This window comes from Oncorhynchus keta, unplaced genomic scaffold, assembly GCF_023373465.1.
Source record: "Oncorhynchus keta strain PuntledgeMale-10-30-2019 unplaced genomic scaffold, Oket_V2 Un_contig_998_pilon_pilon, whole genome shotgun sequence".
Classification (NCBI taxonomy): Eukaryota; Metazoa; Chordata; class Actinopteri; order Salmoniformes; family Salmonidae; genus Oncorhynchus; species Oncorhynchus keta.
The window spans coordinates 84,743-99,618 of record NW_026290746.1 but is presented as its reverse complement, the minus strand read 5'-3'; the positions used below and the strand labels follow the sequence as shown (position 1 = coordinate 99,618).

General features: G+C 40.3%; 1 protein-coding gene and 1 pseudogene across 21 annotated transcripts in view; both read left to right on the top strand.

Moving 5' to 3' along the window:
- LOC118370541 (zinc finger protein 883-like) overlaps nt 1–14,876 on the top strand; it is a 159,065-nt gene that overhangs the window by 59,453 nt on the left and 84,736 nt on the right. The window contains exon 1 of one of the 21 annotated variants that reach the window (XM_052513256.1): nt 1,329–1,337. The exons of the other annotated variants lie outside the window; for them this stretch is intronic. The gene's annotated coding sequence lies outside the window, so the exon portion shown is untranslated. Of the gene's footprint in view, nt 1–1,328; nt 1,338–14,876 lie in introns of those variants that run through there. 21 annotated transcript variants of the gene reach the window in all.
- On the top strand, nt 1,155–13,054 carry LOC118378642 (zinc finger protein OZF-like; annotated as a pseudogene).

The following is a 14,876-nucleotide window of genomic DNA, read 5'->3' as shown; positions in this document are numbered from 1 at the left end:
GCTTCTATCAGGGTTCTGGTCAAATGCATGTCATTTAAAGTCAATTTAGCAATTGAACAAAAATTCATTTCAATTTGAAATGGTTCCTAATTGCAAAAACATGTAACAGAATTTGGGTATTCCAGAACTGTTGTTTACATGTAAATCAACATAACCCTGTTTTATGTTTTTAATACTGCAGATAGAACGCTCTGTGTGCCAGAGATGGTTTCATTTAGCTTGTCTGGGGATGACAAAGAAGGACTTCAACAAAGCCAAAATAGAACATTATTGTAAGGGGCCTATTTTTCTGTTAAATTAGAGACGTATAAATAAATGACTGTTGTTCCTTGTAACTACTTTCAAATGTGGAACTGTTGCACTAAAAATGCAAACATTGATTTGGCATACGATTTAAGATTGTAAACATTGTACAACTTTATGTAAACATTGTCTAACTTCATATAGAACAAATTGCACTTGAAATGAACATTTATTTTAAGGTAATTTAAATAAATGCATATTCTCACTTTTTTCAAGAAACAATCACTGAATGAGTTGATTTCTTCATCTTTAAATGCAATATTTGAGATTTTCTGTATTTCTATCAAATCAAAATGGCAATTTCTACTCAAAGCAAAGGTTGTAAAAGTCTACTAGACATTTACAGAATGAATCATACATAGTTTGATGTTTCTGTGAATTAGTTATTTAAATGTTTTAAATTATATTTGATCGATTTTATGCTAGACTTTTATATCTATTTTCGTTTCTGTGACAATCAATCAAAATAGTATTAATTACATGGTTTTGAATCGGTCTGGCTTCTCATGCGATTTTTAAAAAATGACCTCAATGACGGCCTACTAAGGAACAGTGGGTTACCTGCATTGTGCAGGTGCAGAACGACAGATTTTAGCCTTGTCAGCTCGGGGATTCGATCCAGCAACTTTTCAGCTACTCGCCCAACGCTCTAACCACTAGTGATGCTAGGATACATATGATATGCAGTGTGAGCTATAGTGAATAAGCCACTGCAGTCATTAAATTGATAAAAGAATGGCCATGTATCAACTGTGTGACGACAGAATATTTTTGGTATTTATTAGGATCCCCATTAGCCGCTGCAAAAGTATCAAAATTGTACACTTCTCTCATTGACTTCTCAAACTCCGGCTTGGTCCGCTTCGCAAGCCTTCTCTGAAGTCTCGCGTTTTTACGTCTCTTGGTTTAGAAACTGGTAGTGGGGGAACAGGAAGTTCCGCGCAGGCGCGCATCATTCTTCAGAATAAAGGATACGTCAGAATTGTGCAGTTGATACGACAACTTCTGTGTCCGTTTCTAATATATTACTACTGGTATGTAATAGCACGTTATAATATCTAAAGAACATGTAATAACATGCTAGGTAACAAATACGTCAAGGTATTATCTCGTTTGGTGAAGGTTTTATGTGCTATTTTGGTGTCAAACAGCGTGAGGGAACGTGATAACTTGTTTACAAGTCACATAGAGACTTTGGGTTAAAGTTAGTCTCTGAGTGGATGTAACGTTATCTCATTTCGTCAAGGTAATTTCATAAAGAATACATTTATTTGAGATTTCTGGGTTCGTTTTACGTGTCGTTTTTGGTTTTGTGTAAAATTTCACGAGGTGGTAAAATGGCGGTTCCCCCTCCGTCTGCATCAACGTACTTCAGTGCAGCAGAGAGACAATTTTACGGTTGCACTACTGTTTTGGAGCTAAATGTAATGATTATCAGTTTTCTACATGTGAACTAGTATTCAAAGACATTCAGTTGTATCTGTCTATCTATACATGTTATTATGGTGTGAACGGAAATATTTTTGGTTTTTGACTGGAATAATACAGTGAAGACAAGGTTATTCAGGAAAATGGTACATAGTGCTGCCTACAACATCTTGTACAACATGTTTGAGTCATTTATGCATGTATGTGTATAGGGGATATCTACTATAGATTAAGTGCGTTTAAGTTGTGTAGTCTAATTTAAAGTGTATCCTTTGTCTAATGTGAATTAATTAATGTTTTGTTGTCAATGCTTAGCTACCAGATCTATTGAAATGAGATCCGTGCTTGACTTGGACAGGAGCTCACCGAAGCTGAGTACCGTCACCTCAAATTTCTACTGTTTGAGCTCATGTTCCTCTTATAGAATATTAGCTCAACAGTATTGTGGCACTCCTGCAGCTAAATATAAACAATATTTTTAGATAATTAATTAAGTGCAAGAACTGTCTGTTTCTCTTTATTACTACTGGCTGACTCAGATTAAGTCTGAGGCCGGTAACATCAACAGTGAGGACAAACCCAACCTGTCTCTCTCCTTCCACACATTTTGTGGTTGCACAACTGTGTTGTGTTTTTGAAGTAATAAAGTGTATACAAGGTTATTAAGGAAAATAAAACTAACCAACCTTGTACTAAATAGTTTTTGCGTCATTTATGCATTTTTCTACTACAGGTTAAGTTTTAGCTCAAATGTATTATGAAGCTCCTGCACATAAATTTAAACAGTACCAGCACACAAAATGAGTATCGGCAACTATTTCAGCACTGAATTAGATAATTGAACAAGACAAAATATAATATATTTAATAGAGAGTAAAGTAAGTGCCAGAACTGTCAAGACAATAACTTTTGTGTCCGTTTCTCTTCTACTACTTGCCGACTCAGGTATGAGGCCTCAACAGTGAGGACAAACCCAGCCTGCCTCTCTCCTTCCACACTGAGTCCAAACCCACAGTCACTGGGTCCTGATTGTGACAGTGGAGCCCAGTTTGCACTGCAGGATCCAGAGATGGCATCAGTGAAGCTGGAAGACTGCAGTCAAACACTGGAGCTGAACGTCAACATTAAAGATGAAGAAGAGGAGGAGAAGATTGGGAAATCTATTTCTCATGGTAAGAGCAGGTTCTATCTAACTAAGTTTGTGTTATTCATTCCAACTTCCCACTGTGTATGAAAAGTTGCAGTAGAACTGTTTCATGATGAACTGTTTCAATGAGAAGGTAGATGTTATTTCATGCTACTGAGACTTGCATGGTTTGACACCAGCACCAGAGAGGAGACTAAAGAGGTGAAGTAGACAAACTGCCAGTGTTTTAAAGTTCTATGAAACAAAACCTGAGATACTTTTAGAATAGTTGTATTCCCCTTTTGCATTGCACAGCCTACTTGTATGAATACTTACAGGTAGCCTAGTGGTTAGAGCGTTGGGCCAGTAACCAAAAGTTTGCTGACAAAGTAAAAATCTGTCTTTTTCCCCTGAGCAAGGCACCCACAGTTCCCCGGGCGCCAAAGACATGGATGTCCATTATGGCAGCCCCCTGCCCCTCTCTCACATATATTAATTAGTTCCAAGTAGAACAATTACAGAAATATCAAATCAAAATCAAATCAAATTTATTTATATAGCCCTTCGTACATCAGCTGATATCTCAAAGTGCTGTACAGAAACTCAGCCTAAAACCCCAAACAGCAAGCAATGCAGGTGTAGAAGCACGGTGGCTAGGAAAAACTCCCTAGAAAGGCCAAAACCTAGGAAGAAACCTAGAGAGGAACCAGGCTATACAAAATACAATTGTATTTTCTTTTTCAACCCCCCAACCCAAAGAGAGATGAAAACATGACAACCAAACATAAAGAAATCCAATAATATAAATAAATAAAGTATATCTGTATATCATATCTTATTCCATTTACAGAAGTAGTCCCCAAACCCAAATCTCTTAAGCACTTGAAATAAGACCACTCAACTCTCTTCATCAAGTGAGAGTATGGCAGTATTAGTACTCTCCTCACATTGTGAAAGCCTTGATGATTTTCACAACGCCATTTTGGTCTTTGGATGGAGTTCTCCCGTATCTAATACACAATCTCCTTGCTAAGGCCTTAGCACTCATTTTTGAGTCTGAATTCAGAAGAGAAATCGGTCTGAACTTTCACATTTAGTTGGTGATTATCCAGCTTCAGATTAAGAGTAAAGCAGAGTAAAGCACTCCTTAGAGAGGAGGGGAAGCAACCTTGCTGAAAGGATTCAGCATACAGTGCATTGGGAAAGTATTCAGATCCCGTGACTTTTTCCACATTTTGTTACATTTTAGCCTTATTCTAAAATATATTAAATTGTTTGTTTCCCTCACCAATCTACACACAATACTCCACAATGACAAAATAAAAAATAGTTTTTTTAGACATTTTACAACATGTGTATATAATGTGTTTATACACTACAAAAAAAAAATAAAGGGAACACTTAAACAACACAATGTAACTCCAAGTCAATCACACTTCTGTGAAATCAAACTGTTAGGAAGCAACACTGATTGACAATCAATTTCACATGCTGTTGTGCAAATGGAATAAACAACAGGTGGAAATTATAGGTAATTAGCAAGACACCCCCAATAAAGGAGTGGTTCTGCAGGGGATGACCACAGGCCACTTCTCATTTCCTATGCTTCCTGGCTGATGTTTTGGTCACTTTTGAATGCTGGTGGTGCTTTCACTCTAGTGGTAGCATGAGACGGAGTCTACAACCCACACAAGTGGCTCAGGTAGTGCAGCTCATCCAGGATGGCACATCAATGCGAGCTGTGGCAAGAAGGTTTGCTGTGTCTGTCAGCGTAGTGTACAGAGCATGGAGGCGCTACCAGGAGACAGGCCAGTACATCAGGAGACGTGGAGGAGGCCGTAGGAGGGCAACAACCCAGCAGCAGGACCGCTACCTCCGCCTTTGTGCAAGGAGGAGCACTGCCAGAACCCTGCAAAATGCCTTCCAGCAGGCCACAAATGTGCATGTCTGCTCAAATGGTCAGAAACAGACTCCATGAGGGTGGTATGAGGGCCCGACGTCCACGGGCAGGGGTTTTGCTTACAGTCCAACACCGTGCAGGATGTTTGGCATTTGCCAGAGAACACCAAGATTGGCAAATTCGCCACTGGTACCCTGTGCTCTTCACAGATGAAAGCAGGTTCACACTGAGCACGTGACAGACGTGACAGAGTCTGGAGACGCCGTGGAGAACGTTCTGCTGCCTGCAACGTCCTCCAGCATGACCGGTTTGGCGGTGGGTCAGTCATGGTGTGGGGTGGCATTTCTTTGGGGGGCCGCACAGCCCTCCATGTGCTCGCCAGAGGTAGCCTGACTACCATTAGGTACCGAGATGAGATCCTCAGACCCCTTGTGAGACCATATGCTGGTGCGGTTGGCCCTGGGTTCCTCCTAATGCAAGACAATGCTAGACCTCATGTAGCTGGAGTGTGTCAGCAGTTCCTGCAAGAGGAAGACATTGATGCTATGGACTGGCCCGCCCATTCCCCAGACCTGAATCCATTTGAGCACATCTGGGACATCATGTCTCGCTCCATCCACCAACGCCACGTTGCACCACAGACTGTCCAGGAGTTGGCGGATGCTTTAGTCCAGGTCTGGGAGGAGATCCCTCAGGAGACCATCCGCCACCTCATCAGGAGCATGCCCGGGCGTTGTAGGAAGGCCACACACACTACTGAGCCTCATTTTGACTTGTTTTAAGGACATTACATCAAAGTTGGATCAGCCTGTAGTGTGGTTTTCCACTTTAATTTTGAGTGTGACTCCAAATCCAGACCTCCATGGGTTGATACATTTGATTTCCATTAATTATTTTGTGTGATTTTGTTGTCAGCACATTCAACTATGTAAAGAAAAAAGTATTTAATAAAAATATTTCATTCATTCAGATCTAGGATGTGTTATTTTAGTGTTCCCTTTATTTTTTTAAATATAAAAATGGAAATATTACATTTATACAAGTATTCAGACCCTTTACTCAGTACTTTGTTGCAGCGATTATAGCCTCAAATCTTCTTGGGTATGACGCTACAATCTTGGCACACCTGTATTTGGGGAGTTTCTCCCTTCTCTGTAGGTCGTCTCAAGCTCTGTCAGGTTGGATGGGATATGGCGGCATTGAAAGAAGTGATATCAAGTTTAAAGTGTTGAGGTGGAGCAGTTGAAATAGAAGATTCCAGGTGTCTGTGACACCTGCCATTTGGTGAGACGTAGATCCGGTGTAGAGCGTTGGGAAACAGAAGACATCTGTCATGTAGAGTTTTGATGGAGAGTCTCTGCCAGAAAGGTCAAGGTAGGAAGTGTCAGTTATCCTGTGGGCGCTTTTGTTCCGTAAATACTACAGTGTTTTAGGTGTCAGGTTTATGGGCCTGTTGCAGCAGTGTGTAGGAGTGAGATGCCTAGATGTGAGAAGTGTGTAGGAGGTCATGAGATGAAGGAATGTGTGGTATCGTGGAGAAAGTTGTGTGTTAGTTGTGGGGGTGCCAATGGGGCTGGAGATCTGAGGTGTCAGGTGAGAGAAAGGCAGATTGAGGTTGCCGGGGTTCCAGTAGTACAGAATGCCAAAAGACAATGCAGAGACAATTTCACGGTCTTACTACAGGGTTGAAGCTGAATGTAATGATCATCAGTTTTCTACATGTGTACTAATATTCAGACACATTCAGTTGTTTCTTTATGTATCTATAAATGTTACTATGGTGTGGACAGGAAATACAATTGATTGAAATAATAAAGTGAAGACAAGGTTATTTAGGAAAATAGCACATAGTGCTGCCTAAAACAATGTGAATTTGGGAAATCTACTATAGTTTAAGTGCACTTACATTGTGTAGCTTAATTTATGTTGTGTAGACTAATTTCAAAGTGTGTACTTTGTCTAATATCAATTCGTTAATGTTTTGTTGTCAATGCTTAGCTACCCGATCTTTTGAAATGACATCAGTTCTTGACTTGGACAGCAGCTCACCGGAGCTGAGTACCGTCACCTCAAATTTCTACTGTTTGAGCTCATGTTCCTCTTATGGAATATTAGCTCAACAGTATTGTGGAGCTCCTTAAAAAGCCATTTTGGGTTTACTACCTTTTTATTTGGGCATTTTTATGGTTCAGAAATGTGGTGGGTACTCTCTTCGTTCACTGGACTTTATCCTGCGAACTGTTCCAAATGTCCGAAACTGAATTTGGTAAAAGGGCTTTTATGTACTCTGCGCCATCTTCTTGGAACGCCTTACAAAATACTTTTAAACTGGAAGAACTTGTCCCGATTGGTGTTTTTAAATCACTGATGAAGGATGTTGAGACTGATTCCCTGACCTGTCAATGTTTTTAATTAGATGTTTTTGATTTTGTTATACTCTTGTGAATTCTATGGTTTTTACTAGATTACATGTAGTTTTTCATGTCTGTCTGTAATTTTTGTAATGACCTGGTGCTGCCTATCTTGGCCAGGATGCTCTTGAAAAATAGATTTTTAAATCTCAATGAGCCCTTCCTGGTTAAATAAAGGTTAAATAAAATAAATACAAATATAAACAGTACCGGGACCTATTTCAGTCCAAGTCAAGCACTGTTTTAGATCATTGAACAAGAATAAATATTATATATTTTTTGAGGATAAAGAAAGTGCCATAAATGTCAAGACTAACTTTTTGTTGTCTGTTTCTCATTGTTACTACAGGACGGCTAGAATTAAGTCTGGGGCCGGTAACATCAACAGTGACGACAAACCCAGCCTGCCTCTCTCCTTCCACACTGAGTCCAAACCTACAGTCACTGGGTCCTGATTGTGACAGTGGAGCCCAGTTTGCACTGCAGGATCCAGAGATGAAGCTGGAAGACTGCAGTCAAACACTGGAACTGAATGTCATCATTAAAGATGAAGAAGAGGAGGAGAAGATTGGGACATCTGTTAGTGATGGTAAGAGCAGGTTCTGTTATTTATTCCAACTTCCCACTGTGTATGAAAAGTTGCAGTATAACTGTTTCATGATGAGAAGGTAGATGTTATTTCATGCTACTGAGACTTGGTGGTTTGACACCAGTATTGCCAGCATTTGTTTTATTAACTGGTCTATCTGGAGTGATCAGAGAGGAGACTAAAGAAGTGAAGTAGACAAACTGCCAGTGTTTTAAAGTTCTATGAAATGAGTCTGTGTAGTTACTAACCCTTGTGATAGTGAGTGGAGGATGATATGAAATTTGTCTGTGTAGTTACTAACCCTTGTGATAGTAAGTGGAGGATGACACTCCCCTTTTTAGCTTTCATCTCTTACCCACTTTTAGAATAGTTTTATTCCCCTGTATTGTACAGCCTACTGATATGAATACATATGTCACCCAGTACAGACAGAAGAGGACTGGTCACCCCTTTGGGCGTGGTTCCTCTCTACATTTCTTCTAGGTTCCTTCTTTCTAGGGAATTTTTCCTAGCCGCTGTGCTTCTACACCTGCATTGCTTGTTCTTTAGGGATTTTAGGCTGGGTTTCTGTAAAGCACTTTGTGACAACTGCTGATGTAAAAAGGGCTTCATAAAATAAATTTGATTGACATGGACAGTACCAGTCAAAAGTTTGGACACACCTACTCAATCCAGGGTTTTTCTTAATTTTTTACTATTTTCTACATTGTAGAATAATAGTGAAAACTAACTTTTAAATAACACATGTGGAATTATGTAGTAACCAAAAAAGTGTTAAACAAATAAAAATATATTTGAGATTCTTCAAAGTAGCCACCTTTTGTCTTGATAACAACTTTGCACACTCTTGGCATTCTCTCAACCATCTTCATGAAGAAGTCACCTGGAATAGATTTCAATTAACAGGTGTGCCTTATTAAAAGTTCATTTGTGGAAGTGCCTTATTAATGCGTTTGAGCCAATCAGTTGTGTTGTGACACTGTAGGGGTGGTATAGAAATGACAGTCCATCTTCTTTAAGACATAAAGGCCAGTCAATGTGGAATATTTCTAGAACTTTGAAAGTGTCTTCAAGTGCAGTCTCAAAAACCATCAAGCACTATGATGAAACTGGGCTCTCATGAGGACCGCCACAGGAAAGGAAGACCCAGAGATACCTCTTCGACAGAGGCTAAGTTCATTAGATTTACCAGCCTCAGAATTTGCATCCCATATAAATGCTTCACAGAGTTCAAGTAACAGACACATCAACATCAACTGTTCAGAGGAGACTGCGTGAATCAGGCCTTCATGGTTGAATTGATGCAGAGAAACCAATACTAATGGACACCAATAAGAAGAGACTTGCTTGGGCCAAGAAACATGAGCAATGGACATGAGACCAGTGGAAATCTGTAATTTGGTGTGATGAGTCCAAATATGAGATTTTTGGTTCCAACCGCTGTGTCTTTGTGAGACGCAGAGTAGTAGGTGAACGGATCATCTCTGCGTGTGTGGTTCCTACTGTGAAGCATGGAGGAGGCGGTGTGGGGGCGCTTTGCTGGTGACGACAGTGTCTGTGATTGATTTAGAAAGGCACACCTAACCAGCATGGCTACCACAGCATTCTGAGGCGATATGCCATCCCATCTGGTATGGGCTTAGTGGGACTATCATTTGTTTTTTTCTACAGGACAATGATCCAAAACACCCCTCCAGGATGTGTAAGGGCTATTTGACCAAGAATGCGAGTGATGGAGCGCTGCATCGGATGACCTGGCCTCCACAATCCCCAGACCTCAACCCAATTGAGATGGCTTGAGATGAGTTGGACCGCAGAGTGAAGGAAAAGCAGCTAACATGTGCTCAGCATGTGTGGGAAGTCCTTCAAACTGTTGGTAAAGCATTCCAGGTGAAGCTGGTTGAGAGAATGCCAAGAGTGCAAATCTGTCATCAAGGCAAAGGGTGGCTACTTTGAAGAATCTAAAATATAACAGTTTTTGGGGTTACTACACGATTCCATAGTTTTGATGTCTTCACTGTTATTCTACAATGTAGAAAATAGTCAAAATAAAGAAAAACCCTGGAATGGGTAGGTGTGTCCAAACTTTGGACTGGTACTGTATATGACACCAACTGATTATTATTCTGATGATGTTCACACAGGAAACCATGGAGAGACATTCTCTACATTCAGAGAGCAACAGCAGGAAGATCACAGAGCTAAGAGGTCTCACCACTGCCCACATTGTGGGGAGATTTTCTCATTTCTATCAAAGCTGAAAATACACCTAAAAATACACTTAGGAGAGAATCTGTATTCCTGTACTGACTGTGGCAAGGATTTCACAACATTAAAGGTTCTGATAGTTCATCAGAGAGTGCATGAACGGATACATACAGGATTGAAGCCTTACTTCTGCTCTGACTGTGGAAAGAGTTTCTCACGACTGGACACCTTAAAAAGACATGAACATATACATACAGGAGAGAAGCCTTACTCCTGCTCCGACTGTGGGGCAAGTTTCTCTCGACTGGGCCACCTAAAAACACATGAAGGTATACATACAGGAGAGAAGCCTTACTCCTGCCCTGACTGTGGAAAGAGTTTCTCTCGACTGGGCCACCTAAAAACACATGAACGTATACATACAGGAGAGAAGCCTTACCCCTGCTCTGACTGTGGGAAGAGTTTCTCTCTACTGAGCAACTTAAAAGCACATGAACGTATGCATACAGGAGTGAAGCCCTACTCCTGCTCTGACTGTGGAAAGAGTTTCTCTCGACTGGGCCACCTAAAAACACATGAACGTATACATACAGGAGAGAAGCCTTACTTCTGCTCTGACTGTTTAAAATGCTTCACAACATCAAATGACCTGAAAGTTCATCAGAGAACACACACAGGAGAGAAACCTTACTCCTGCTCTGATTGTGTAAAATGCTTCACAACATACTCTGGTCTTGAAAGTCATCAGAGAACACACACAGGAGAAAAGCCTTATGCCTGCTCTAATTGTGTAAAATGCTTCACATCATCAACTAACCTAAAAATTCACCAGAGAACACACACAGGAGAGAAGCCTTACTCCTGCTCTGATTGTGGAAAGAATTTCTCCCGACTGGGCAACTTAAAAAGACATGAACTTATACATAAAGAAGAGAAGCCTTACTAATGCTCTGACAGTTGAAAGAGTTTCTCCCAACAGGGCAACTTAAAAATACACAAACATATACATAAAGCAGGAGTAAGGCTTATCTCCTTTAACTGTGGGAAGTGCTACACAACGTCAACTGAGCAAAAAGTTCACCCAATAGGACACACAGGAGAGAAGCCTTGCTTCTCCTCTGACTGTGGGAAGAGTTTCTCCCAACAGGGCAACTTAAAAATACACCAATGTATCCATAAAGGTGAAAAGCATCATCAGTTGTCTCAGACCAGCCAAGATTAGTCACTACATCACCTCATTCTCATCTCATAAAGGAAGTGGTAACAGTGAATTTGATAACATTAACACTCTATTGTAATCATGTTTTTTTTCTCACTGTGTTAACCGTGCAGAGGAAAGGGAGCATTATAGAATGTCATTGTAAATGATCTTTCTCCATAGAAATGCATCAACTTGTACTTTAGCATTTTAGCTAATAAGCAACTTTGCAACAACATTGCATTACCAAAAGTATGTGGACTCCTGCTCGTTGAACATCTCATTCCAAAATCATGGACTTGGTGTCCCTTTTGCTGAAATAACAGCCTCCACTCTTCTGGGAAGGCTTTCCACTAGATTTTGGAACATTGCTGTGGGGAATTTCTTTCATTCAGTCACAAGTGATGTTGGGTGATTAGGCCTGGCTCGAAGTCGGCATTCCAATTCATCCCAAAGTTGTTAAATGGGGTTCAGGTCAGGGCTCTGTGTAGGCCAGTCAAGTTCTTCCACACCAATCTCGATAAACCATTTCTGTATGGACCTCGCTTTGTATAGGAGCCTTGTCATGCTAAAACAGGAAAGGGTCTTTATCAAACTGTTGCCACAAAGTTGGCAGCACAAAATCATCTTGAATGTCATTGTATGCTGTAGCGTTATGATTTCCCTTCACTGGAACTAAGGGGCCTAGCCCAAATCATGAAAAACAGCCTCAGACCATTATTCCTCCTCCACCAAACTTTACAGTTGGCACTATGCATTGGGACAGGTAGCATTCTTCTGGCATCCGCCAAACCCAGATTTGTCCATCAGACTTCCAGATGATAAGGCGGGATTCATAACTCCAGAGAACGTGTTTCCACTGCTTCAGAGTCCAATGGCGGGGTGCTTTACACCACTCCAGCTGACGCTTGGCATTGCACAGCTGGGTGATTTTAGTCTTGTGTGCAGCTGCTCGGCCATAGAAACCCATTTTTTTGTGAAGCTCCTGACTAACAGTTCTTGTGTTGACGTTGCTTCCAGAGGCAGTTTGGAACTCGTTAGTGAGTGTTGCAACCGAGGACAGACAATTCTTACGCGCTTCAGCACTTGGCGGTCCCGTTCTGTAAGCTTGTGTGACCTACCACTTCGCTCCTAGACGTTTCCACGTCACAATAGCAACACTTATAGTTGACCGGGGCAGGACTAGCAAGGCAGATATTTGACGAACTGACTTGTTGGAAAGGTGGCATCCCATGACGATGGGATGCCACCTGTCAATAACGGGTGTGGCTGAAATAGCCGACTCTACTAATTTAAAGGGGTGTCTTTATACTTTTCTGTTTATATAGTGTACCAAGCATGTTAGGTTAGCATGCAACTACTTAGCATTTTCATTAACGTTAGCAACAACAAATTGGAACAAGTAAAATATACGTATTGCATATTCGTAACATATTGTACGAATTGTAATTCGTAGCATACTATACGCCATACAAATCTTATTATATTGTACTACTCATTTTACATTTGTAGGCCACTGTAATGTAACAAAGCATACTGTATCATACTAAAGTGTGTGGTATGGATTTTTGTTACATATAGTACGTTTTGCTCTGACACCAAGTTGTCCCTCTGCAGTTCTCTGTGGGAATGAGCTGGTAGACACGTGTATCAGATAGAGATGGTGTGATGATTCGTTTTCACCATTAGTTTGGGTGGATTATTTTTAACTACATAACAACTTTTTTTTAATGATATGCAGGCTCTGAAATGACTACAAGTGTTTATTAAATTGCCTTAGAAAACTAGATTGATTACTTTAGTCATTGGTTAATGTATTTGGATAACTGCAATGAACTTATTGATCTGCCTATGAAAAATAAACATTCTACATGAATTTGTGCTGGTCATACTTGGTTTTTTGGGTTATCTATACAGAAAAGACTATGATTTGTTTACTTCATGGTATTCAAAATAATGTACATGTCTATATACTCAACATGTCACTTCATCTCTAGACATCACCATGGGGATAAGCCAATTTGCAGTATAAATTACTTAAATATGTTTCTTATTAAATAACAGTTAAATAAAAACAAACAAAGTATTATTTCTTATTTTAAAGTGTTTTATGTGGTGCCAAAGTCCAGGGACAGCAATAATGACCCAGTTACTATTGGGGAATGGAACCAGAGGAAGCTTGTGTTACCTTTCTCACACCACTACAGTATTCATTCTTCATTGTTAGAGCTCAATATATGCCCAGGATTATATTCAGGCTCAGACTGTTGAAATGCCCTGTTGATTATGTAAACAGTCTTGTGGAACTCTGGTATTGATGGTGCATTTTAGGGCGTCAATGTTATGAATGCTCAGAGTAACAGAGCTATGAACTCTCTTGTCGAATGGAACCAGAGAGGAAGCTGCATTACCCTTTACATCCCCATTGTTCAGAGTGGAAGAGCTGTGAACTCGTCTGTGATGGAACACGTCTACCACAACCTTTCCTACTGTGTTAGTCAGCACCACAGCATTTTAGGAAGCCATTGTTCAAAATATGTTCATACGTAATATTACAATGGGAGGGGGTGTGGCCTGGAAGTGGTGTTGGAGGGCCAGCAGGAGGCAGTCTTTCCTCTGGACTAAAATAAAAATCATAATGCCCCAGGACAGTGATTGGAGACATTTCCCTGTGTGCCATCTTTCGGGTGGGACCTTAAACGGGTACCCTGACTCTCTGTGGTCACTATATATATCTCAAGCCACTTTTCATAAGAGTAGGGGTGTTTACCCCAGGGTCCTGGCTAAATTCCCAATCTGGCCCTGATACCATCATGGCCACCTTAATCATCCCGAGCTTCCAATTGGCTCATTCATCCCCCCTCCTCTCCACTGTAACTATTCCCCAGGTTCTTGCTGTAAATGAGAATGTGTTCTCAATTTACCTGGTAAATAAATATAGATATAATTACTGAAACCATCTGGGTTTACTTGGTTGAGCTTACAAAAACAGATCTAAAACGAGTCTCATCCCAGATGAGGAATACGACACTTTCAAAGCACATGTAATGTTTGCCTAAATACAATGTAATTTCGAGTTCTTACACAGGATTTAGCTAGTTAAAATTAAGTATATCTTTAGGAGTAATTAATGTGTACCTACCTATATAGTACATTACCCACCCTGACAACCCGGCCCTCAATTTAAAGCTTGTGAAAATGACATCCAAGTGGGAGAACAAATACACTAGTACAACACAGAGTATATTTAATATCTGCACAAGTACAATGTAATTACTAGGTGTTACACAGGATTTGGCCGGTGATAATGAAGTCTATCTGGTGGGATGCTACTTGTAATTACAGGGAACCAATAGCCAGTGGTGGGGAAAGTACCCAGTTGTTATACTTCAGTAAAATAAAGAAACCTTAATTGTAAAAGTGAAAGTCGTCTAGTAAAATACTTGAGTCAAAGTATAAGGGTTTTAAATATACTTAAGTATCAAAAGTAAAAATATGATTCACATTCCTTATATTAAACAAACCAGATGGCACAATTGTAAACAAAATAAATTACAATTCAAAAAATTCAAAACATGATTTAATAGCCAGGGGCACACCAACACTAAGACAATTTACAAACAAAGCATTTATGTTTAGTAAGTCCACCGACCTGGATGACCAGGGTTGTTCTCTTGGTAACCATTTTCCTGTCCTGCTAAGCATTCGGAATG